The sequence below is a fragment of the Ictalurus furcatus genome, chromosome 10 (assembly GCF_023375685.1).
Source record: "Ictalurus furcatus strain D&B chromosome 10, Billie_1.0, whole genome shotgun sequence".
NCBI lineage: Eukaryota > Metazoa > Chordata > Actinopteri > Siluriformes > Ictaluridae > Ictalurus > Ictalurus furcatus.
Genome location: NC_071264.1, coordinates 350,620 through 377,600, shown reverse-complemented (window position 1 = coordinate 377,600; position 26,981 = coordinate 350,620). Strand labels below are relative to the sequence as shown.

General features: G+C 40.7%; 1 protein-coding gene and 1 pseudogene across 1 annotated transcript in view; both read right to left on the bottom strand.

Annotated features, from left to right (window-relative positions):
* Positions 1–26,981, bottom strand: part of LOC128614058 (uncharacterized) — a 367,857-nt gene that overhangs the window by 333,212 nt on the left and 7,664 nt on the right. The window lies entirely within an intron of this gene.
* Positions 5,378–10,100, bottom strand: LOC128613809 (fumarylacetoacetate hydrolase domain-containing protein 2A-like; annotated as a pseudogene).

Below are 26,981 nucleotides of genomic sequence, written 5' to 3'. Positions count from 1 at the left end.
GGCTGCAGAAATATTCCTGGCAGCTGAAGAGGAACTCCAGCGGGTAGCTGCTCAATCCCGCTGTCTCTGGCAGCAGTTCAACGGCGTACCGTTGAGGGAACTGCACGGACAAGAAATGTGAGGTCAGTAATCGGAACGTTTCCCGATAAGGTATTGTCCTGCTCCTCCCATTGTAGCGTGATGTCTCCCCTGTCTTCCTGCTGCATCCATGTTACGGCAGAATATTCTGTCACATTTCGTGACGCAACGGAGATAAGGTAGGATGCAAGTGCAGTATGAACAGTTTTATTGAGAGACACACAGGCAGGTAAATCCAAACAGTAATCCACAAACATAATCCAGTAACATGCAAAGTTCAGAGGCCATGCCTCCTTCACTTTGACTGAGACACAGGACACGCCTCCTTCACTATGACTGAGACACAAAGGCCACACCTCCTTCACTGGGACTGTCTCATATGCCACACCCCCTTCAATAGGAATGAGGGATGAACAGTGGTAAAGGAGACATATTTGATAATGTAAGTAGTAATAATCAGAACTCTGTGTGTGTGTGTGTGTGTGTGTGTGTGTGTGCAGCCTGTGCTGTCTCTGCCTTGCTGTGTGAGGTGGCAGAATGTGGAGGAAGAGAGATGGAGTTTGATGTTGCACTTGGTCAAGAGGAGCTGACTGAAACAATACCGGTGAGTCAGACCGGTAGCTCCAAAAGTATTGGCACCCATCGTGCAAATGCGCACCACTTATTAAATCATGTCATGATCTTAAACATACGGGGATTCTGTATAAAACAATATTTTTCTTAAGGAGTGCTTTATTTCCTGCAAACGTATTGGCTCTACTACAGATAACATTAGTCACCGCCTCCCCCACCACCAACAAATCAGGCCCAAAGCATCACTTTACAGATTTCACAATGGCTATCAGGTGCTTTTCCTTATATACAGTCCCCTTTCTTCATGATTTTCAAGGCTGAAAAATTTAAACGGCCCACGTTGTACTCAATGCTGTTTTAAACTGCTAATATAGAGTTCCTTCTGAAACTATTGGAACAGCCGATTCATTTGTTTGTGCTATACACCAAAAACATTTGGGTTTGAGATCAAACAATGGATATGAGATGAAAGTTCAACTTTTATTTCCTGGAAAAAGGAAATGTATAGGAACAGACAAGTCTTGAAGTAAGTTAAAATAAATAACACTTAATATTTGATGCGCATCCCTTGCTTGCAGTAACTGCATCAAGTGGTATGGCCTGTGTTTCTGCTCTCAAAGTGTCTGAGACCTTCACCCCTACCCTGTGGAGGTTGTTGTTGATGTCACTAACTGTTGTTTTGTTGGGTTCCTTCATAGCTCTCACAATGTTTCTGTCATCAGCTGCTGTTGTTGTCCTTGGCCGATCCATTCGGTGTCTGCTGCTCAGTACACCAGTGGTTTCTTTCTTTTTCAGGATATTCCATATTGTTGTAGTGGCTATGCTCCAATGTTTGTACAATGCCTCTGATTCTTTTTCCCTCTTTTCCCAGCTTCAAAATGACTTGCTTTTCTCCCATAGACAGCTCTCTGATCTTCATGTTGGCTTATCCTTTTTAACAACAGATGCAGTCTTCACAGGTGAAACTGAAGGCTAAAACCAAAACTAAGAGTAGATGTTCAGCGCTATTTATTGTTTAAACAGTCAATCTAACAGGACACACCTGGGTAACAAGAAACACCTTTCAGTCACATGTTCCAGTATTTTTGCTCGCCTACAAATTGGCTGGTGTGATACAAAACGTGCTATGTTCTATGTCGGTTATCACATCTACCTGTAAATACCAGGAAATAAAAGCTGAAACTCTCGTCTCATATTCATCTTTTGATCTCAAACTCAAATGTCTTCAGTCTACAGAAAAAAAAGAATTGGTCTTGTCGTTCCAGTAGTTTCAGAGGGGACTGTATCTTTCTGTCCATTTAAAAGTTGTTCGTTAATAAGAATCTTTCTCATTCGAGCAATGGTAACAGTTCCTGTAGTTGTTGTGGCTGAAGTTTTCCCCGCTTCAGAAGTGGTGCTGTGATGGAGGGATGATGTTTGTGTGTGTGTGGAAGATTTATATAAATATCTACTTATATAACTATCACGGACTTCCAACCCACAAGCAGACAAAACATTTGATCAGTTCAAAATAAGTCTGAGGCAAAGCAAACTAACAGACAGGCATCACTGCAGTGCCGTGACGCTGTTTTGTCTCAGAGGTTTGTCAGAACCGCTGTGTTCCCCACAACGCAGTGCAGAGTGCCCTAGAAAAACTGTTGACTAAATTCTTAGTGTATACTGACGACTGAGTGTTCTTCAGACTGTTTTCCTCATTATTTAAGTGCATTTCCTAAGTATTCACCCCACTTTCAACTTTCCGACACCCCATCCCCTAACCCCACCCCACACACACACACACACATTTTGTAGTGTTACCACCACCATGCTTCACAATGGGGATGTGTCCTCAGGGTATTGGGTTTCTGCCAAATGGCGGACTCAGTCTCAGATAAGCTTTCCTCACACGTTTTCAGAGTCTCCGACATGTCTTCAGGTAAACTTCACACAGGATATCATACAAGTGTGCCATAAATATGTTTATCCTGTGAACAGCTTCTTCCACGGTTCCATTTGCGATCGCAGAAACGAAAGCAGAATCGAGCAAACGCTGCAATATTCGGAGCAGCTTGCAACGTTTTAAACTTACCGCAGATTTTCTGCAGATCTGGGCCAAGATTTCCTCTTCGATTCATGTCCGTCAACATGAGTAACAGCTAAAAGGTCTCGTTTACCAACAAACATCACCGCGAAAGAGCGCGCAAAACAATTTTGTGTGAAAAACAACGTAAATTTGAAAAAAGCCACCGAAAAATCGAGCATTTTGGGCCGCAATAATCACAATATAAATAAATAAATATATATAATGTATATAAATAATTATAAAAACCCTCCGAAATCCTGTACAGACTGGGTTACAGTGTGTTTCTCTTGTACCAGGTGCTGATGGAGGACCGGCAGAGCGAGGCGGTGTACCTAGAGATCAGTCCTCTTTTCCTCCAGGCCGAGAACAAACACAAACTCTTCCAGTTCTTCTCGCAGTTCCTCTAAGGCTGACGCAGGAGAAACACACGTCTGCACCGCTCTAGGTTTAGTTACAAAATATCAGTGTTTCTGGTAATTCGCTTGGAGCAAGATGTGTTCTTGAACGTGGACCTTTAAAAACTGCATTTGGTTTCTCTCTTTCTTATGAATGTAGTTAGGAAATGTTTGTTGTGGTTTTCAGTTTTGCACTGAAGCTATGAGCCTAATGTGCTGTAGCTAACAAGTAAAGCTTATATCTAGCGGTTTAGCATCATGAAACCTAAAGCATTATGCCTTTACTACTAGCAGCTAAAAATTCTTTATTTGTACAGATAGATTACTAAACCAGTGTGTGATGATTTAAGCGTTCAGTTTCCACACTGTTGACGGTTTAGAGCCTTGTAGCTCTAGTGCAAACTGAAGACTGAGCTCTGAGCTACATGTTGTGTGTTAAGTGTGTTAATGTCAGTCGATATAATGCTGATGGTAGGCTTTGAGTGAGAATATTGGTAGGATTTTGAGTTGATCAGAGCTGTTAACCAATAAGAGAGCAGGATATTGGTCATTGTATTCAGTTTAATTAGTGAGTGTTTGACAATGTTGGATTGTTAGGAAGTTAACGAGTTCTTCTCTGGTTTCTGTTTGATGAAAATTGTTGCTTTATAACGTTGCTTTGTTTGATTTGGAGAGACGAATACAGATTTTGTTCTGCACCGTCGCTCAATCCGGATCTTTCTTTTTCCACGTTCTCATACATGATGCTGTTAACGATGAGTGACGGAGCTCATGAACCACTGACCCTCCAATCAGCCCCTGATTATCCGCTGGTAATGCCGCCAGCCCTCTCGGGACACCGTAGCAATCCCATAACCCCCCTCTTTCACCCCACACAAGTACATATATAGACAGACTCTTTCCACACGCAGCACGGCGAGAGAGATGCTGACGGACAGGGCTGATTACTATAGTGCACCAGGTGCTGAGTAAGATCTCAAGAGACACACACACACACACAGGTGAACTGCACAAGGACCTCCTGCACACTCGCGGAGAAGGCGATCGATAATGTCGAGAGAGATTCGCAGGTTGGACAACCCACTAATACAGTAGTGTTTCTCCCGAAACATAATCAACAGAGCTCTATCTCCTGGAAGATCACAGCACCTGCACTCTGGACCAATCACTTCTAGTGCACACAAATCTGATTAGGATTTCAGAAACATCTAGACATTGAAGCATTTCAACGGTGAAAGGGATTTATTTTAATTTTTTCCATCCCCGTAGCTCAGATAAAAGTCAGCCAACCGTGCAGGAGTCACACCACTGTGTTTCGGATGAACCCGATCTCCTCGATCTGACACTCCACGACGTGTCCTTTCTGTATTCCTTCTGAATTATAAAGAATCCCCCCCCCACCCCCCCCATTTGCAGGTGCTGTGACTTCTACTTGTAGGGACCTGTTTATTTTGGTTTTAGCCAAATTACAATATTAATTAAAAACAAACTACACAACATAAGTAGCTGTCTGATGGGTCATGTTTTAGAAGCAGTACAAAGAACTAATCAAATTTAGCACTCAGGTGTAGTCATGAGGTTTGTTTTGATGGAACATTTTATTCAAAAGCTAATTAATTAGAATTTTATGCAAAACATTCCTTTTTTTGTTGGCGGGGGGGGGAGGGGGGATTGCGAGTTTAAAAGAAATTAGCACTAAGGTGTGTTCAATTGTTGGTTATAAAAGAAACACTTCAGCCGGCAAGATGCGTTTGAGATCTAAACTTGGACCCAAATTAATTCGAAACATAAGCACATGATTATGATTAACACATCAGTGTATACACCAACACACTGTAAACACTCGTGCAACGCTGCAAGGCCACAGACCTTAAAATAAAAATATTTTCGATGTGGTGCGTTAACGATAACGCCTAATCAAAAAGCTTTCTGACTTCGTATTAATTTTGAAGAACGCTGCACTTTGTGTTTCCTCTCTCCAAAAGTAATCTCAAAGGATACGTCTGTACAGATGTTCCTGCCTCAGTAGGAGATAACTCCAGAGCTGTTTTCGGACTCATTTCTCTAATCGCTTAGTTCCGCACGGTCATCAAACAACAGACGTGATGAATGACTTTCTAAACCAGTCATCACCAAGGGCACCTCTTAACGTTTCCGAGGATTTCGGCTCACCAAAACTTATTGCGCCCCTGTCTTTTATGTATATTTACTCAAGGGGATTAAATGAGCCACGGTGTTTCTCCATCACCATGACCAGGTCATATTAGTCTTATAGAGATTCACAAAGTTGGAAAATGGAGAACAAGCCTACGCAGTGTAAGAAACTGGAAACTGAGCTCACCTTTAGAAAGATGGGTGGCTTTCTGAACACGCCCACTCCTGGAGGCGTGCCTGTTAGAAACACGTCGCCTGGGTACAGAGTCACAAACCTGCCTTCAAGACAAATGAACAAAGCTGTACAGAAGACACTAGGGATGCAGTAACAATACAGCAATGTCTCAGTGCTCACAGATCTGAACTGCTCACACGTGCAACAGTTTCTCTGCACGGTCACATTACTGCTTAATGTGCTGCACGATTCACTGAGCACAGTATCAGACCTATACCAGTACTGGTATCAATGCATCCCTAGAAGAGTCTGAACACTGAATCTGAACACTGCTGTAAGATCAGGTCAGTGAAATATGTTCACCACCATGCGCTGGATACTTACTGCGAGACCCACACCACCACCTTCTCCGTCTTAAAGATCAGCTGACTGGTGTTGCTGTCCTGAACTACGTCACCGTTTACCAGGCACCGGATCCCCAGATTGTGGACGTCTGATTTAAAAACAGCACATTACAGCTCTGACTCACAGCCTCATGGTTTTTTTTACGTTCACAACAATTTTTAGTTCAGGTTTCCATCTCACCGGCCCCCCACCTACCCTTCAGTGCTTCTGTGGTAACAAGAGCAGGCCCTAGTGGACAGAATGTGTCGAATGTTTTTCCCAGAAGCCACTGCTTGCCGTTCTTCATCTGCCAGACTCGAGCGCTGACCTCACTGGCTACGGTGAAGCCGGCAACGTGACCGCGAGCGTCCTCCTCCTGAGAATAACAGGCATGAGCGCAAGACGCCTCTTTTTTATAGGAATGAATTTCTAATTTGGCATGATTTTTCTCCTCACACCAAACGTAGCCAAGATAAGTTTCATGTCTGCGGTTTGCTTCTTTAGTTTTTGCACTGGAGCTGTGACAATAATGTAGCTAACAGATGGAACAAATAGGAAGTCTCTCTCATGCGAATTCATCCCGTTCTTCAGACCCTCTGATATGGTTTAGGACACAGTGTCACTTACTGTAACTTCCATGTATTTTCCATATCGCTTATCCTAGACAGGGTCATGGGGGAGCCTGGAGCCTATCCCAGGAAACTCGGAGCACAAGGCGGGGGACACCCTGGATGGGGTGCCAAGCCATCGCAGGGCACGATCACACACACTCGCACACTGTACACACTGGAAATGCCAATCAGCCTACAAAGCATGTCTTTGGACTGGGGGAGAACATGTAAGCTCCACACACACACAGAGCGGAAGCAGGATTCGAACCCCCAAACCCGGAGGTGCGTAGCAAACATGATAACTGCTAAGCCACCGTGCCTCGCCTTACTGAATATTATAAAGATTTACAGTAAACGATGAGCTAATTTAGCCTTATTCTTCCAATGCAAAACTGAAAAATAAGAAACGTTGGGTGCCAAACATATCTTGGCTGACTTTTGAGACCAAAAAAAACTGTCAGTTGATTTTTCACTAAAGCAGATGTTCAGACTTGAGGATCGGACGTAAACTATTTTTCAGAGAGAAAATTGTCCTGAAGTTATAAACCAATAACATCTGCCCTATCTTCTGATCGTTCTTTTTTTTTATAATCGTGTAGAATTGACTGTTTTTTGTCTAAAATGTTCAACATTATGTGCTTTGACTCGCCTTTATGTGCTTTCCTTTTTTTTCCGATCACAAAGGCAAGCTCCACTTCCCAGTCCACCTCCTGCAAAAAAGAGCAACGTTAGCTAGTAATGTGTCACTCAGTAAAGTCGCCTCTGCCTTCCAGACAAGCAAAGGTAACATCATTAAAATAATTTTTACAAATGTAGCGCTGATGTCAAACTGAACACATTTAGCAGAAACAGCTTCTACACTGATTCCTGAACAAAACAAAAACTGGAATTTTCCAGAACTGTTTTCTATAAATATGTACAAAACTCCAATACAGAGGTAATCACAGAAATGTATTTTCTGAACAATTTAAAACGATCGAACGACCTGCACTGGACCGCTTGAGATGAGTTTTGCCTTTTATGGGGTTTTGTGGGCGTCACTAAATGTAAATCAGCTTTGCTGTGATATCGCTTGATAATTTAATTGGTATTTAGCAACATGCACATAAGAATACGAAGAAATCGTACGAAGAGTTAGCAAATTGTTTTTAAATCCAGTGGGAATTTCTTAAATGAAACTGTAATAAATAAAACTAAAGAAGGAAATGAAGTCGGATACGAATCATGTCTTCTCTGATTGGTCGCATTACGGAGGAGGTGGGAACACTTTTGGATAAAATATTTCTATAATTCATTATGATTGTCTCACACAAACGGGTGATAAAATGGGGTGCGAGCAGGGGACGTGGGATAGCCAGCTGAGGTGTACGGGGGAGAGTACTCAGGACTGGCAGGTGAGAAAGAGGGAGAGTAATCAGAGCCTGGGTCAGAGAAGGCCGTGTCACCATCAGTCTGATAGCTGGAGGAAGGGACAGGTAGAGGGTCTGTCTGTGTAGAGGCGTCCACACACACATTTGCTGGGCGGATTCTGTATCTGAGAGGTGGGGGGAACCCTGCATTCCCAGAGGGGGTGCGGAGAACTTCGAGCAGCATAGTGATATCAGCATTGAGATGTGCAAGCTGTTAGCGAGTGTTCAGATCCAAATCCAGCCCCTCCAGTAAAGGAGAGAAGAAAAAGTGACGGGCGCCTAAGACATATAGAAGAGGAAGGCGACAATGATGAGTTGGATTCACACTTTAGATTTAACAATATGATTTATTGTATTATTTACAATGAATCCTATAAACTGGGGAGTACAGGCAAAGAGACCCCCACACACAGAGGCCTATGAGCACATGTACACGGAAGGCACGCAGAAAAACAGAAACAGACTATTATAAGATGAGGAGGTAAAGTACATGCAAGCATTATAAAACAGAAATGCAGAACAAATATGAAAGAAACTTACTCATAATGTGTGTGAAGGTGTGGGGAATCCTCTTCTCACGAGAAACCAGTCAGGAGTGACACAGACGAAGGTCGTATATTTTTTAAGAGAGAACCAAGACGGGCCGTTTATAAGGGTATTCGGGCCGTACTGCACCTGCAAGATAACCGTCGCTGGGGACGGCTAGGGCCGCGAGATAACTGTCTCTGGGGACGGCTAGGGCCGCAAGATAACTGTCTCTGGGGACGGCTAGGGCCGCGAGATAAGGGTCCCTGGGAACAGCAAACTCTGTGGGAACAGGGTCTCTCAAAAGTGCTCATTCACATAGGTAATGGTGTCCTGGAGAAGCTAATTCTAAACATATTGGTGTTTGGGTTTAGAAAACTGTATAAATAGGGGAGCTTCAGCTCCGGTTTTTTGGGATCACTTTTGGGACGTCTTAACGGTGTGGATCTCGTGTGGTGGAACAATAAACTTGGACCCTTTGCTTCTTCTCACTCACGGCTGGTGTCTTATTTTCTTCATCCAACTGGTTAAAATATGTGAGTATCTGTTTCTATGTTAAATATTAAGTGTTATTGGGTAATAGGCAAAATTTGACCGTCAACACCAAGCCTGGACACACCTGTGTGAGCGAGTGTATGTCTTGTGTTGCTGATGGCCGATACAGATTTTTTTCAAGGTTAAAAAATCTGATACATATTCCGATATACAATTATAAGGTCAAAAATGAAACAGATGTTAACAGGTTTAATTAATGAGGATTTTTTTTTACTGTCAAAAGCTGAATCATCATTATAAATATAAAAACTGTACTTATAATGTGACTTAAGGAGAAGTCTCGAGACTTTTAACCAGAAGCAGATTTTACACTTTGCTGTAAAATTTTCACCCCTTCATCAACAAATCGCAAGTTGTACGCTGGCAAAAGCTGTTTTACACAAATAACCCATTTCCTGTGAGCGATTAGCTCCCTCTAGTGGCTCACTGTCTGTTTAGAGACATTATCAGAGTTTTTTTTAAAAGCATGATTTCCACCAATGCCAAGAACATTTTGTTGGGTAACTGATACTGACTACTGGAGGTACATTTTAACAGCTAATATCGATCTTTAGACAACAGGACAATGTTTTATCATGTTTCAGTCATTTAGTTGTTAGTTATAGACTAAATTTAGTCAGCTAAACCTGATCTAAACCTTAAGGACTGAAAGCTGTTTTGGATATCAGCCAAAAGATTACATATACGTGAGTCCATGAAGTCTGCCCCACCTCTGAGCACACTCTATGCCCTTCTCTCCCAGCTCCAAGAACTCTCTCATGGTGGACAGCACGGTCTGATCCAACGCCTTCAGGTCGACGATGCCGTTCGTGCTCTCCACACCGACCTTCGCACTTCCCTCTACTCCCTGCCGGCGGAACTGGACCAGACACATGCTGGCTGAGGTGAGGGTGCGTGTGCTTGAGCCTACAGAAAACACATGACCGAGTCTCCTCAAACTGAGCCACGAGCCCCACACCACTCTCATCTACCCTCTCTCTCACACACACACAGGGGTGAAGGGTCAGAGAGAGAACCAAGAGGACATCAGGGTCAGAAAAAAGAGAGAAAAATTTAGAAAGTGTATAAATGATGTTTTGGATAAATAATTCTGTCGTATTATCAATTCTTTATTCTAATATTTTGAGATACTGGATTTTTGATTTCCAAGAGCTGTACACCGTAATAATCAAGATTAAAACAAAAAAAGGCTTACAACATTTCGCTTTATGTGTAATGAACCTAGAATATATGAAAGTTCCACTTTTTGAATTAAATTACAGGAAAAACAAACTTTTCCACGATTTTTTTAGCTGCACCTGTATTTCTCCATCTATGAAACTCACACTGAAGTATGAATTCACTAATCCCATCCATCCATCCATCCATCCATTTTCCATACCACTTATCCTATACAGGCTCGTGGGGAGCCTGGAGCGTATCCCAGGGAACTCGGGGCACACCCTGAACAGGTGCCAACACTTCACAGGGCACAATCACACACACTATGGACAATTTGGAAATGCAAATCAGCCTACAGCACACGTCTTTGGACTAGGAGTGGAAACCGGAGTACCCGGAGGAAACCCCCAGAGCACGGGGAGATCATGCAAGCTCGGTGCACACAGTGCAGAGACGGGATTAGAAGTCCCATACAAAGAGGTGTTTAGCAGTTGGAATGTCCTTCCCTTCACCGATCAATCGGTCTGCTGTTCTTTTCAGGAGGCCACCTACCCCATCAGCACCCTTCCCATGGCTGGCCTCAAAAAAATTCCATGTGCCAGCCCTGAATCCATGCTTGTCTAGTTCTGTACTAAACAGGAAGAAGATGCATCATATTCTGGAGCAATTTGATAAACACAGTTTGTACAGGTATTGCATTCTCTGTACATGCATGCTTTCTGTTTTGCATCACAGCATGATTTCTCTGCAAGGGACTCCAAGTTCTTGCATCTGAGAAGACTGAGTTGATTAAGTTTGTCAACAACAGATGACAAATTTTCATGTACGTTACAAAGGCATGTTTGCCTGTCTGAGATGGTTGGATGGAGAATCCAAAATGGATGTACTTGGCAGGAGAGGGAATAAGGGAGATGGCTCAGTGGATTTTCCAGCAGGAATCTTCTATGAAGGTGTTTCAGTGTGTTATTTGAAAAGCGTTTTTGCATTTTGCACTTTCCTTTAGTTATGGTCTGTTTTTGTCAGCTGTTGAACGACTTGTATCATCCCTAATGAAAAAGCCAACAACGCTCTGATGTAGTTTAGATTGTTTTGTGGTGTATTTCTCCCTTTCGAAAAAAGTTACATTTTCAGCATTTCTCAGACCCTTGCAGAAACGTTTCCTTCAAACACCCAACATTTCTTGAATATATTTCTGGAGCTTGTGTTTTCTCAGGATTTTTCCACATACAATTCTGGATATAATTTGCCTGGTCTTCTCCTGTGTTGCTGTGTGAAATTTCTGTTTTATGTTTTCAACCAGTGCATGATAATGGACTAGAGTTTTGTGCACTGCGTCATTGCTGGAAGTCTTTGGTGCAACTTTGTTGTTTTGGTGCGAGGAGATTCCAAATCTCACTTCAGTCTTGCGTAACGTTTTCTGTATTTGTCAGTGGTTCATTGTTGAGTATGAAGTAATTTTTTGAGTTTTTGATTCTTTCTGTACAATCTTGAGTATCTCTTTATTGTCTTTCTTCTCCCTGATAGTCGCTGCCTCCAATTAACGATTTGTAAGAAACAGGAAACACATTTCACAAAGTTGAGTACAATGCTGTCTACTTTAATCTCATATACTACCCTGAACATCATCTTCATATTCTTTAGTCGCTCACTGTTGTAACATATTAGATACTTCTCAGTCTTCTAACCGCGATGACTGTGCTTGTGGAGCAGGCTCTGCACCAGGCTCAGGACTTTGTGGTGCGTTACATTGGACTCAGCCGGCTTCTTCCTCATTCTACTCTGCTGCTTGACTTTCCTTCAGTAAGAACGTTTCCTACGCTTCTCTCTTTCTGTCACATCTGCTACTGCCTTGACTTTCCCTTGATCTCTTAACTCTCTCCATTTCTGATGGAATCTGAAATCTGAATCTGAAAGCTTCCCTCTTCACAGGATCAGAATCTTACCGAGCCTACTGTTTACCTGCAGCAGATAATCTTGGCATTTTCCTGGAACACACTGCAATTCTTATCTTTACATCTGTTGTTTTGGTTCCTATTAATTCCATTATTAAAACTCATCTGCATTTGGATCCTTTTTCCTTCATCCCTGAGTTTCACCAAGTGTAACCGTTTCCTACTGTCCACTATGTTACCTTTACTGGGTAACACAGTTGACAGGTAACTTAGTTGACATTTTTAGCGTTTGGGGCCTGTACACAACATGGAAGCCTAGAACTACTGAACACATGGTATGTTCAGAAATATCTTTTCATAAATATAACATAAGTTTTAGGCAAATTTTCTTGTTACAGTTTGCAGCAATAATAATTGTGTAACACTGCTGACAGTCAATTAATCCTCTCTTGACACCTTTAAACCAATATTAGGGAAAGGAGAGAGGACATGCCTTCTAGTCTTTCAAGCATGTGCTTCTAGAGGAAATTACATCACAATATGCAAATTATGTGAGACTGGGACAATCCATTCATTTTTAAATGGGGTTTTCCTAGTGGATAACTTAGTTGATAATGGTTTTTTGGACACACAAAAATTAAGGTATATAACAATAAACACTTTTTTTTAAGAACACACCCAAATATCTTGATTATCTAAATCTAACTGAAGGCAAAACTATTCAATTAATTTATATTTGAGGTAATTTTCATGCTTAAATGCAGAGTAGAATGAGCAACTTTACAAAATCAGAGAGTTGAATACCAGAGTTGTATGTGATATGAACCTCATTTTTGAATAAAAGTTATGGCTTTTTCCACATGTAGTAGTGTCATTGAGAAAAATGTCATTTTGAACTAGAAAAATAAACATTGGGGATTAATATTAATGAAAATATATCTAAAAATATATATTCCATGGACATGAGATGTACCACAATTATAGAATGACCCCCAAGCTCATGCCTAGAAGTCCACACTTTCTTTCTTTCTTTCTTTCTTTCTTTCTATTTTTGTTGTCCGGTGTCCTGGCGAAAGTCCCCCATTGGCACTTATCTATCTTGGCCCCCTAATAATTTCCATCCCTGAATTGGCTACATCACTCTCCTCTCCACTATTATGGTGTGTGGTGGGCGTTCTGCTGCACTGTGGCTGCCAGCGCATCATCCAGGTGGATGCTACACACTGGTGGTGTTTGAGGAGATTTCCCCACATAATATATAAAGTGCTTTGAACGCCTAGTGAAGTGCTATAAAAATGTAAGGAATTTTTATTCTTTCTTTCTTTCTTTCTTTCTTTAAGCTTCTTGTAGGCATAGTATTAGGAAATGCATATGTAGGTTTATTTTTGATAATGAGACTCCATAGAATCATTTGGCACTGGTTTGGTCTTGATTGGACAAAAAACCTAGGACTAGTTCGCAAAAGTAGGTTTTACAAAAAACTCCAAGATGGCGGAAAACTTTTATAGGCGGAAATGAAATCGGAGATATATGATTTGTACGTCTGTTCCCAAGGATTCCATACATATAAGACACTGTGTCAGTGTCTGTGACAAACGTTCAAAAGTTATGGGCATTTTTCTAAACATTCTCACTATAGCGCCACCATCTGTCCGATCGGGCCGAAACGTTGTGACTCTGTAGTACTCTGGACTACTACCTTCCCTCAAAGTTTCAGCTCTCTAGGCCTTACGGTTTGGTCTGCACGCTCAGATTTAGGGAATAATAATAATAATAATAATAATAATAATAATAATCTTTACAATTACAATAGGGTTTCCGCCCTTCGGGCTGGAACCCCTAATTATGGAATCACTATTCTTAGATGTTCACCTGGATTTTTTTTTTACTTCGTAGCAAATAAACAAAATCACAGATATGACTCAGAACATTTTTTGTTTAATATCTGAACTTTCTGGCTTCATGAACCATACCTCAAATATTTACAAAAGCCAAACGAAAACCAGCACTAACACCTCAACAGAAGAAAACAAGGTCCAAGTCAGGTCATTCATTTTATTTGATATTACTCTCAATATTAATATGTATTTGATATTACTCTCAATATTAATATGTATTTGATATTAATCTCAATATTAATATGTATTTGATATTACTCTCAATATTAATATGTATTTGATATTAATCTCAATATTAATATGTATTTGATATTACTCTCAATATTAATATGTATTTGATATTACTCTCAATATTAATATGTATTTGATATTAATCTCAATATTAATATGTATTTGATATTACTCTCAATGTCTGTTGTTAAGATTTGTTGATAATTTGCTGGTGGATGAGGTGCATTGTGAACATAGAGGCATTTGTAGGCGGTAAACTGCTTCACAGAAAACATTGCTTTACCAAAAAACACTTCGAGGTCATTTTTGTCACGTTTTTGAGGTAACTTATTTTTTTTTAGCGAGTATCGTGTCCTTGTTTGTGTGTGTGAGATTTGTGAATAAAAAGGCTGCTTGAGTCACTTCTCAAGCCGTTAAACTTCTCTCAAAAAATATAAATATGTTTTAAAATAATCCTGAAATTCTCGTCGGCGTTGGCTTACTGAGCCATGAAGAGTCGGTTCAACTGATTCAGTTAATTCATTCAAACCATCGAAGTAGGATAAGCTGCTTTGGTAATGATTCTTTAAATGAACTGATTCAGAATCCTCTTCTTGAATCGTTTGAGTCGTTCTCACTCGGTCAGGGTTGCACGTGTTGGTTGCTTTTCCTGCACGTGTAATCAGCACGTGTTCACAGACCGTAAATCCCGACCCCATGGTAGACACTCGACAGAAATTTCATACTAAAGTAAGTATTTTATATTTTCTGGGTCTAAACAGAGCAGAAGTATTGCTAATGTGTTGTACAGATTCTATTGGACTGGTGAACTGTGTGGATTTGTATATTTAACCCAGTTTAATATGGCCTGCTTTGTTCAGTCAGAGACAAGTAAATCTGTTCTAATGTTCATTTATTTTCCATAGATAAAACAAATGTTTGCTTACACATGACTACGTACTTTATGCCTTCAGAATGGTGGAGATTTGTCTCTTGACTATTTTAAATTTGGTTCTCTTCAACAGGTTGTGTTTGAGTTGTGCAGGCTTGTGTCACCTGACTTAAAGAAGGCATTGTTTGAAGGGCTTGATCAGCACCTCCCACGGCTCCTGCAGTTGTACAACACCGAGAGGCAGTGAAATACCCGAAATCCAACATGTGATGACCCGCATTGATCAAGAGGTAAGTCTAATGAACTTTAGTTTGTTCTGCTCCAGAAATGAGCCGATATCCAGCAGAACAGCACTGATAGTTGTGTAATAGACGTGCACAGTAGAGCTGTCGTGATTAATAAATAATCTTATAAATGTGATTACTTGATGAACGTAGACAAAACTCTATACATGTGAAATGTTTTGTTGAAGTTCAGATGAATCTCTGATGTACAGAATCTTCAACAGAGTTCTGCAGAAAGATTTTGAATGCCGGTCATTCACCAGAACAAATTTGCAGTTGAACAGTCTGTCTAAAAGAAAAAATCTAAACACACAATATAAAATTCCTGCAGTGTGAATAAAGCCTTTGTATTGCTTTTAGCAAACATGTCTAGTACTCTCGGTTCAATGTACACAATTTACCCCATTTAAATGCATTTTGGAAATTGTTCCACATGGTCTTAAAGTGTGAATATTCACTGTATGCCAAATAAGTAATCAAAGAATGGACTGGATTTTTTTTTCTTCTCTAATGGACCATTAATCACAATTATAAAAGATGATGCATCAGGTACAAAGTATCAGAGCCCCCCCCCCCCCCACACACACACTTTTTTTTCCCCCCCACAATGGTTGCATGACTTTTGCTACACCATTTCCACTGTGTGTGTTACAAATCACTTCGAGGTAAAGCACTGCTGCTGCGAAACCCTATTGGATCTGCTCCGTTTTTTAAATTATTGATAATATTATTCAATTTGCGCTCTCTCTCTCTCGGACTCTCTCTCTCTCTCTCTCTCTCTCTCTCTCTCTCTCTCTCGGACTCTCTCTCTCTCTCTCTCTCTCTCTCTCACACACACTTCCCAGAGTAAAGAGTGCGAGACATCACAGCGAGAATGCAATTCCAAATCTGTAACGTGTAATTTTACGCTATCAGAAGGAGGGACACGTTCAATCTCAGTCTTTAATTAGATTTCTGGCAACGAAGGGGTGTGTGTGTGTGTAAAACAATAACATGCATGATGTATATTATGATCAGATCGTATACGTGATTATAAGCAGATTATACCTCTAATCTTATAAGGGGTTAAAAATGGAAACCGAGCTTCGGCACATCAGTAATAATAATAATAAGTGGTATGACGTGATCAGTGGATCGATGAGGCTCTCTCTGAGTCACTCAGCATTTCGTCTTCTCTCCACACCGTCATGTGTCTTTCCTTTTCTCCCGTCCGTGGCTCCGAGACGTGCTGACGTTCAGGTCTGGCAGGATGTTCCATGATTGACACCTCCAGGGGAGTCAGGCTGATCGAGTACAAAGTGTTTATATGTGCTAAAGGAAAGAGATCTGGTGGAAAGTCAGAGTTATAGAGTTATAGTGCTGAGAAAAGTCTGTAAAGAAAAAACAAATGTGTTTTTATAAGGTTTTCATTTCTTTGATTCACCCTCGTATATAAATGCACTTGTTCTTACATGTTATCGTTCCTAAAGTAGCTGATAATCAAGGATGGGGTTGTGTGATGCGTTACCATGACCACCTGTTATTGTTATGCGTGTGTACGTAATACGGGAACGCTTTAAGTGACCATTCCCATAATAGTTTATGGTTTCTGAGGCCCTCATTGTATCTGCATTATTATAACGTATTGCACTGGGGAGCTGTTTACCAAACAGTCAGTAAACCCTGCTGGAAGTGTCTTTTTTATTTTATTTTTATTTAAATTTTTTTTTTTTTGCCCCCTATCACTTTCTGTGCGAGGGTGGAGTGAGTGTTTTCAGTCCCGTCTCGGGCTAAACCATCACAGCTCTATTAAAATTGTCATCAAGTCTGAACATTAGAACCCAGCTTCCTTTTTTTTCCAAGAACACACTATATGGCCAAAAGTTTGTGGACACCTGACCATCACACATGTACAGTATACGCTTGTTGAACATCCCATATCATGTTTATGCTGCAATGAAGATTCAGTGAACTGCAGGCTGGTGACTGATTTCAGCACCAAGGACAGCACCAGCTGAGCCCTGAATCACTATGAGAGCCTGAGAGAAACAAGTCTCTCTCTCTCTCTATTTCTTTCTCTTTCTGACTGTCTGATTGTCTTTCCATCTCTCTCTTGATCGGTCTTTGTCTCACTCTCTGTGTATGTGTGTCTCACTGTCGTCTCTATCTTCGGTCTCTCACTTTCTGTCTGTCATTCTCTCTCACTTTCTTTCTGTCTGTCATTCTCTCTCACTTTCTATTCTCTCTCACTTTCTTTCTGTCTGACTGCCTTTCTGTCTCTATTGATCTGTGCCCCTCTCTCTCACTTTCTATTCTCTCTCACTTTCTATTCTCTCTCACTTTCTTTCTGTCTGACTGCCATTCTGTCTCTATTGATCTGTGCCCCCCCCCCTCTCTCTCTCTCTCTCTCTCTCTCTCTCTGGGAGTGCGTGCGTGGGGAGGACAGAGCGCGGTTCTGAGACAAAATCTTTTCAAAATGTTTGGTAAACAGAGCAAATGATGTACTGCACACAATCATACACAAAGACCAATCATACTGTATAAAAGACAGATCTATTACAGAGAATCTGCATCTAGTAAGGGACTTGTATGACCATGCGTATGACAACAAGATTGAAATGGGGTTTTTATCATTAGATCAGGAGAAAGCTTTTGACCGGGTCGAACATGTTTTTCTTTTAACACCCTAAAGGCTTTTGGTTTTGGTGAAAATTTTATCTCAATGATAAGGCTATTATACTCTGAAGCTACATTTATGGTAAAAGTGGCCGGTAGCTTAAGTGCTGCTGTGAAGGCTCAGAGGGGTATCAGGCAGGGCTGCCCCCTGTTGGGCCAACTTTACAGCATAATTATTTAACCCCTGCTATATAAGCTTAGGAAAGAATTAACAGGTCTACAAATCGACACTCTAAACTGTCAACAACCCACCAAATTATCTGCATATGCGGATGATATCGCAGTTTTAATTAGAGGTGATGTTAAGGTGGTAAAATACGCTCTGGAGTGTTATGGAAGAGCTTCATCTGCAAAAGTCAACTGGCATAAGAGCGATGTCGTGTGGTCAAGCTGTTAAAAGTCCATCACTTCCTGGCATCATGGACTCTATCAAATATCAACAGATATTAAATGAAAACCTGACTGCCTCTGCCAGAAAGATTCAAATGGGCTGTGGTTGGATCTTCCAGCAGGACAACGATCCAAAACATACATCAAAATCAACACACAAACGGTTTACTGACCACAAAATCAACAAATGAATAAAACACCACAGAGTTGTTCTAGGAAAATATATTTACTGGTGGGGTGGCATGTTCTTCAGCTCAACGTGGAGTTAACAGCACATCCCAAAGTGTTTTATTCCACTTGCAACACCGCAGCTTGGCAGCACTAACAATTTGTTAAAAAAATAAATAAATAAAAATCAGCCATAACATTAAAACCACCTGACTAATGTGCAGGTCCTCCTTGTGCTGCTAAAACGGCTCTTACTCGTCGAGGCATGGACGCCACAAGACCTCTGAAGGTGTGCTGTGGTTTCTGGCACCAAGACCATAGTTCCTTTAAGTCCTGTAAGATGCAAGGTGGGCCTCCGTGGATCAGACTTGTTTGTCCAGAACATCCCACAGATGCTCAGTTGTATTGAGATCTGGGGAATTTGGTGGCAGTCAACTCCTTGAACTCTGTCATGTTCCTCAAACCATTCCTGAACCATTTTTTGTAGTGTGTCAGGGAACATTATTCGGCTGAAGGAGACCACTGCCATTAGGGAATTTTGTTGCCATGAAGAGGTGTACGTGGTCTGCAACAGTATTGGGGAGGTTGTACGTGTCAAAGTATATTAACATCCACACAAAAGCCAGGACCCAAGGTTTCCGAGCAGAACATTGCCCAGAACATCATACTGCCTCTGCCAGCTTTTGCTCCCCACTCGCATCAGTGAGCCTTGGGCGCCCTTGACCCTGTCACCAGTTCACCAGTTGTCCTTCCACGGGCCACTTTTGGTAGGTACAAGACCTGCCGTTTTGGCAATGCTCAGACCCAGTTATCTAGACATCACAGTTTGGCCCTTATCGAGGTTGCTTAGATCCTTACACTTGCCCATTTTTCCCCAACCGTTCGCTTGGTGCCTGATATACCCCACCCCTTCACTGGTGCTGTTGTAATGAGACAATCAAAGTTCTTCACTTCACCTGTCAGTGGTTTTACTGTTGTAGCTGATCGGTGTATAGTTGCATTTAATGTTGTAGAATGAAAACACATTCCTGTTCTCACTTGTGTTAGCATGTTGTAACAGCTGTTCTTCCCTCACCTATTGTGTGGTGTGTTTATTTATTTATTTATTTAAAAAAACAAAACTATTATTTTAATATAAAACAAAGCAAAAATGCTGCTTGTCATGTTACCGTTAGGGCCACAAAAATGTCCTCTGTGCTGATGTCTTGGCTGTATCTGAAAACTTGTAGCTTTACCCCTGACTTTTACTGTGTTGACACTGGAGATTCCTTTCAGAAATGCTCCATTAATGTCTCCTAACATAAACCCACTAGGACTAAGATGATTTATGCATTGTAGCACCAAACAAAGGTTTCAGTCACTTTTCTGTCTGTAAATTGTCCATCACTGTGTATGGGGCCATAGTCTTGTGTCCTTTATTCATCTCCGTAAATAGTCATCATATTAACCTGTTGACTGGTGTTTATCAGACAGGAGCCTGTGGTTTCCTACTCTGAACGCTGTTCGAGACATGTCGACTTCAGGAGGCCCCACTCCACCCTTCACCACCCTGTCAGTCACCCACCCAGCCAATCACATCACTCCTGTAGAGCTGCACCGACCAGAGAAACGCAACACCATGAACTAGGCCTACTGGAGGTATGTTTTTCCATCAAATAAAGGACATAACTACTGGGTTTTCCAAAAGTCTCCATACATAAGGACTATGTCTGCCAGTACCAGGTCGGTTGTGCCTTGCACTTCTCGGTTGGTCTGCAACACTTGCAGTCTTTTTGAATTTGTTAATAAGTTTGGAAACTGTGTTGTATGTTTGCTGTGTTCGCCATGTTTCCTGTTAGTCCATCGCAACCTTGCCACAGCTTCCTGATCCAGGCATGAGAATGATTTCAATACATTCTTCTCTTGTCAAAAGCGTTCTTAAAGGCTATCTGGGGGGAAAAAATGAAAGTATGAAAAAAAAACATTTTTTTGGAAGACATTTAGCTAAAAAAGTGTTAATTTCCCCCTTGTATAATTCTGCTTTGTTGCATTGGACGTCTTTGTTTTGTTATATAAGGCGTTGGCTTTATACTCCGTTATAGGCAACTTTGCATAATAACATCATTAGTGCTTTTTTTCCCTACAGTGAAATGATCGAATGCTTTAATCAGATTGCTGAAGACTCAAAGTGCCGTGTGGTGGTGGTCTCGGGTGCAGGGAAAATCTTCACTGCAGGTACAGCAGTATGATATTTTTTTTTTCGGAATTGGAAATATGCTTTAATTTTTATGTGGGTTTGCAGTGCTTTTACTCTCATAGCTGTTCATTATTATAATAAGCAATGGCTCCATGTGCTAAAACCACAACACTAAGTGAAGTTCATTTAACAAGCATCCTTATTCTTTCCTAGTGCAGAATGTATTACACTTCGAGTTTAGCAGTTAATAGTCTTTCTAATTAGGGATGTGCCAGGTATTCGAATACACATTTAACCTTTTGAGGTGCCATTAGTTAAGTCAAGTGGGTTTTTATTGTCATTCCTCTATATAGCTTGTATACACTGGAACAAAGTGACATTCCTTCCGGACCATGATGCAACACAGTTGTGTATTTGCACTTTATGTAGTCTTGCGTACTGTTCTGTGTGAGATGAATGCAACACAATAAAAACACAAAACAGCAAATACACAGGACAGTAGATACACAGGACATGGACTGTAACTGTAAGCTACTGTGTAATGTAGCAGCACATGTACTGCAGCAATACTGGCAGCAGAAATAGTTCCCTAGTATAAAGTGACTGATGCAGCTATGTAAAGTCTTACTGGGTTAGTGCGGTGTGCAGTGGTATGAGTCTTACTGGGTGAGGTGTTTGACTAGCCCAGGTGAGCACTGTAATCTGACTGTCTCAGGGAAGAAACTGTTGCAGAGTCTGCTGCTGGTGGCACAGACGCTCCTGTACCTTCTGCCAGATGGCAGGAGGGTGAATAGTCTGTGAAAGGGGTCCTCCACAATACTGGTGGCTTTGCGGATGCACCGGTAGTTGAAGGAGGTGTGTGGTGGGTAGAGAGACCCGATGATCTTTCCAGCTGTCCTCACAATTCACTGTAGGGTCTTGCGGTTGGAGGCGGTGCAGTTCCCGTACTACACCGTGAGACAGCTGGTTTGTTTGTACCCTTTATTGGCATGAAGTCAATGAGAAAATCTGGTCAGGTCTAGCAGAACAGTTACCCCAGACATTGTGTAAGTTATAGGTGTTCATGTGCACTAGGGCTGCACGATTATGGCCAAAATGATAATCCCGATTATTTTGATTAATATTGAGATCTTGATTATTTATCACGATTATTAATTGATTTTAGTGACAACATTTTTTATTGCACTTTCACATTTAAGTTTTCTCATGCCACAATATAACACACAAGTAGGCATGAGAACTTGAGCTGGTCAATTATGACAGAATTTAGGAACATAGTGTGAGCCATGACACATTAATTTACCTTCTGATAAACTAAATCTAGTATTTTCAGTTTCAGGTGTGCAGTGGCTTTGGTATCATGTACGTGTTGGGAGAAACAGTCTTCTTAGATTCACTCAATTCTGAATGTTCACACTTCAACTGTTCTTTTCCCCCCAGTTGTATAGTGAATATACAGCTTAATAGAATGATTAAAGATCTAGCAGCAAGGTCGTTTTCCCTATTTGGGGAAAACATTTATTATTAAAGTAGGGTTGAACGAAGTGCACTTCATTTGACTATTTATTGGAATTGTAACAAAATGTTAACTTTATCACTATTAGAAGACCGATTTGTGGTCTTATCCTCGTTACAGGCACGGATGCTGATCACAGAGGAGAGCCTGAAGACCACGATCGTCCGCACACTCCATGATCACCTGAGACATCGAGACCAGCAGGGACGATTTCAGTTTGATCTCTACAGTGCACAAAAGGTCTTTAAATTCCGCAGTGTCCAGAGTCTTATAGAAGACCTCAAGTACGGCTGGAAAAAAGCAGAATGTGTTACACTGTCTGTCAGAGAATATCATTATTAATGATAATTAATAGCTAATCATTCTCATTAAACTTTTTTTTTTAAACTCGGATATGTCCTGATTAGCCGTCCAACAGAGTGGACCGACAAGCTCAGGGAGAAGTTTCTGGAAGGACTTGATGCTTTCTTGGAGCTGCTCAAGTGCATGCAGTGTGTTTACGTGTGTTTGTATAAGCCATGTTAACTTGCAGTTATAGATGTAATAATCATGTAGGGGGGGAAATATAGCCATGTTCTTTAATATCAGTAGTATAATGTGTGTTGGGGATTTGTGACTTCTGCAGGGTATGGACCCAATAGTACGCGACGTGGACCAAGACATAGAGATGGAACCATTGTGGGTGACAGCCTTCACATTGCAGATGAAGCTCACACACATTCTCAGTGATGCAAGAGTGGTGTGCCAGTGATGTGAGTACTAACACACTCACCAGTACTAGTATATTACAATATGTGCACACTCTACAGGAGTTCTGGTAGTGCGACCATAGCAGCAAATGCACATATTATTCCTGCACAAACTAAAACCAACAAGATCTGTCTGAAGATCACAGGACTTTTGTCTTTGTCATGTCTTTGAGGTGTATGGAAATGATTGGCTCTGAGTAGGGATTTCTTGAAGGTCAAAGTTCTACATGTGGTTGTAAATTTAAATCTATATATGGAAGCCTTCAATTAAGAAGGAAGTATTCGACGTGCAGGAAGTGGACAAAATAACTAACAGTACATGAAAAAGCATCTTGACAAGCACAGCTATTGCACTTTAGAGGTGAACAACACGCGTACACAAGTACGAAGAACATCGGCGTTTCCGAAACTTTTATAAATCCGGCAGAAACGTTTAGTTTGGTTTGACTTGGGCAAACATTTACACACAACTTTACTAAAAGAAACTTGCTCAGAACTACAAACAGCCGTTCCCTCAGCACTGAAACTGGAGACTCCTTCCAAAACACATGTCTGCTTTCAACATATGATTTTGATTGATTTATTTGATAAACAACACGCTTTTTAATCTATTTATTGTTAGACCTGTATTACATAGAGATCACGTGTCTTACTTTTAACGTCTTGCTCACAGTGTTTGTGTCCGTGTTTGTTCGTCAGGGCTCAGGACGTTCCCCCGCAGCTGTTGAGCCAGAGAGACCTGAAATGGTTAGAGATGCTGAAGAACTGGGACAAAAGGATCAACAAGAGATTTAAGAAGGTAAACGTACAGCACATACACTATGGGTTAATATACAGCTTGTACCTGCTCATTGAAGGGATTTTCTTCATTTTGAATAGTGTCTGCAGGTTTATAATAATAATAATAATAATAATAATAATAATAATGATGATGATGATGACGACCACAAGTGTTAAACAGAGTCTAAATTCGTAACAGTATTCCCAGTGAAGCTGTGCACGTTCTCTACATCTTCTGATCCTGACTCCTGAGGGCGTTTCACACAGGAGGCTTTTCCAAGTTCCCAAATAAACACTTGAAATAACTGGTTCCCCTCCCCGAAACACCGACATGCACGTAAACATTTTCAAAATTCCCCTCGATTCGGCACCATCTCTTTATCTCCCTCTTATTTCTCTGTTCTGGAGACTAATTACTCAGACACCTGCACATTGCCTCACTGTCTCATTAGCCGTGTTGTGTGTGGACAAGTACGGCATCTCACTGAACTGTCCTCACACAGCTTGTGTGTGTGTGTGTGTGTGTGTGTGTGTGTGTGTGTGTGTGTGTGTCACTCTCTCTTCTCCTAAGCTCTCTTAAGCTTCTGCTGGGACTGGTGTGATCTCAAGTAAAGAGGAGGGTTCGTATATGTGTGCGTGCGTGTGTGTGCGTGCGCGTGCGTGTGTGTGCGTGTGTGTGTTAGATTAGTGCATTATGTGTTTACTTAATAGAGCAGTCTCTGTTGCTGCTTTTTCTTTGCATTTAAATCAGGAAAGATGCTCCTGTGAGTGGAAATTTACACAGTATACGTAAATAATAGAACATGAAATTTTTCATTAATAATTAAAAATTAAAAAATACAAATAAGAATAAAAGACCACTGCATAACACCAGTCAGGACTTGTGCGAACCTCTTCTGTGTATTTGACTTTTTTTAATGTATTTGTTGATTTAATAGATTAATAGTTTATTCAATGAATGAATGGTATTTGTTGATAAATAATTCACATTTTTAAAGACCGATTTATTTATTTATTTATTTAAAAGTGTTAATGTATTCAGTTATTAACGGACTTATTCATATTTTAGGTATACGGTCCATCTTTAAAACACTTATTTATTTGTTTGTTTGTTTATTTATTTATTTAGCGTGTCTTGAAACAAACAGCGTCGTTTGATGTGTTGAAGTAATTTCCACTGAAATAGGAAGTCAGGGCGGGGCATATCCAGTGCCCCCCCCCTTTAAAAATAAAAATAGCCAGTTGCTCAACGGGTGATATTTATCATGACGGTTATGATGTCATCAAAGTAGTTGATCCGTATTGGCGGTAGAGATCGACTGTAAATTATGAACACGTACATCTTCTAAATGCGAATTGTGTCGTTGTTTTGGAGCAGCACTAGTTTATAGATCACCTTAAGGCTGACATTCATACTGAACGCTACAAAACTTCAATTTTGTTTTCATGGGGACTTTTTATTAAATAGGATTAAAAGAACAATGGCAATGAGGAATATAATAGCTGTATCTACTCGTTTTATTATGTTTATTATTTTCAAGCAAGTGCTCTTTAAAAAATATATAAAAAATATGAATAAAACGTTTATTTTTTGGAAGAACGGCATTATGGAGTGTGTGCATGAACTCATGTGTAACTATTGTTTTGCATTGAGTTACGTATTTCTTTTAAAACTCTGTGTGCACTTGTGTTATTGCTAACATAGTGCATGTATGTAGGTCGATTTCTTTAAAAACATTTTCGCATGGTTGTAAAGTCCTCCTATGTAAACCCCAAATAGTCAGTTACCACAGTATTTTCATGCATGCCAGCTGCATAGTTAATCATCAAAATCATCACACAGTCACCTCAAAAGATCTTGTTTGGCTCTGTAATAGCTTTTGTACAATTTGTAAGCAATTCCTAAGTTATCTATTTAAAAAAATAATATACCAATCAAATTTTACAATCCAAAGCGCTTTACACTGTGTCTCATTCACCCATTCACACACACTCACACACCAGTGGTAGCAAAGCTGTCATGCAAGGCGCTAACTTGCCATCGGGAGCAACTCAGGGTTCAGTGTTTTGCTCAAGGACATTTCAGTATCCTTGCGGAAAATCCGAGCAGTGCGTGGCGTCCGAGCTCTAGGAAAAGCAGCACAGATTTTGCTCTGTAGAAGAACGGTGGTTCAAAATGACCCCGCTGCTCCTTTTATTTTCATGTAGGAAGGTGGAGACTTAAATTTTAAGTTTTCTTATAAAAAAAAAATTCATCAATAGCTACAGTGCATCCAGAAAGTATTCACAGTGCTTGACTTTTTCCACATTTTGTTATGTTACAGCCTTATTCCAAAATGGATTCAATTCATTATTTTCCTCAAAATTCTACAAACAATACCCCATAATGACAACTCGAAAGAAGTTTGTTTGAAATCTTTGCAAATTTATTAAAAATAAAAAACAAAAACAAAAAAAGCACATGTACATAAGTATTCACACCCTTTGCTCAATACTTTGTTGAAGCACCTTTGGCACCAATTACAGCCTCAAGTCTTTGAGAATGATGCTATAAGCTTGGCACACCTATTTTTGGGCAGTTTCTCCCATTCTTCTTTGCAGAACCTCTCAAGCTCCATCAGGTTGGATGGGGAGCGTCGGTCCACAGCCATTTTCAGATCTCTACAGAGATGTCCAATCGGGTTCAAGTCTGGGCTCCGGCTGGGCCACTCAAGGACATTCACAGAGCAGACAGACAGACAGTCAGTCAGTCTGTCTGTCTGTCTGTCTGTCTTATTGGTCCTCAAAAAGAGGAAATTTGTTTCCACAGTGGGTGCGTACAAAAACATAACAACGTCATACATATAGACCAACATAAACAATGACAGGCATAGAGAGGAAAAGGGGACAAGGGGAAAAACATCAGGATCATCATACAACAATGCATCTGACGTCACAATGGCTGAGTACCTATGTGTTTAATGCTCGTATAGCCATATTAACAAAACTCCTACCATAGCTGGCCTTTCTGCACACGGGTAGTCTATACCTGCGGCCAGAGTGAAGGAGATTGAAATATTGATCAAGTGGGTGGTTTGGGTCATTCAAAATTTTATGTGCCTTCTGGAGCGTAAATGAACTGACAGAGTCTGATAAATTAGGGATGGGAATACCAATAATTTTCCTTGCTAAATTAGTTATTTTCAAAAGTTTGTTCTTATTGGTTACTGTTAGCATATGGAAAAAACAAATGGCACCATACATAAGAACCGGTTCAATAATACTTCGGTACAGAAGAAGTAGACTAGGC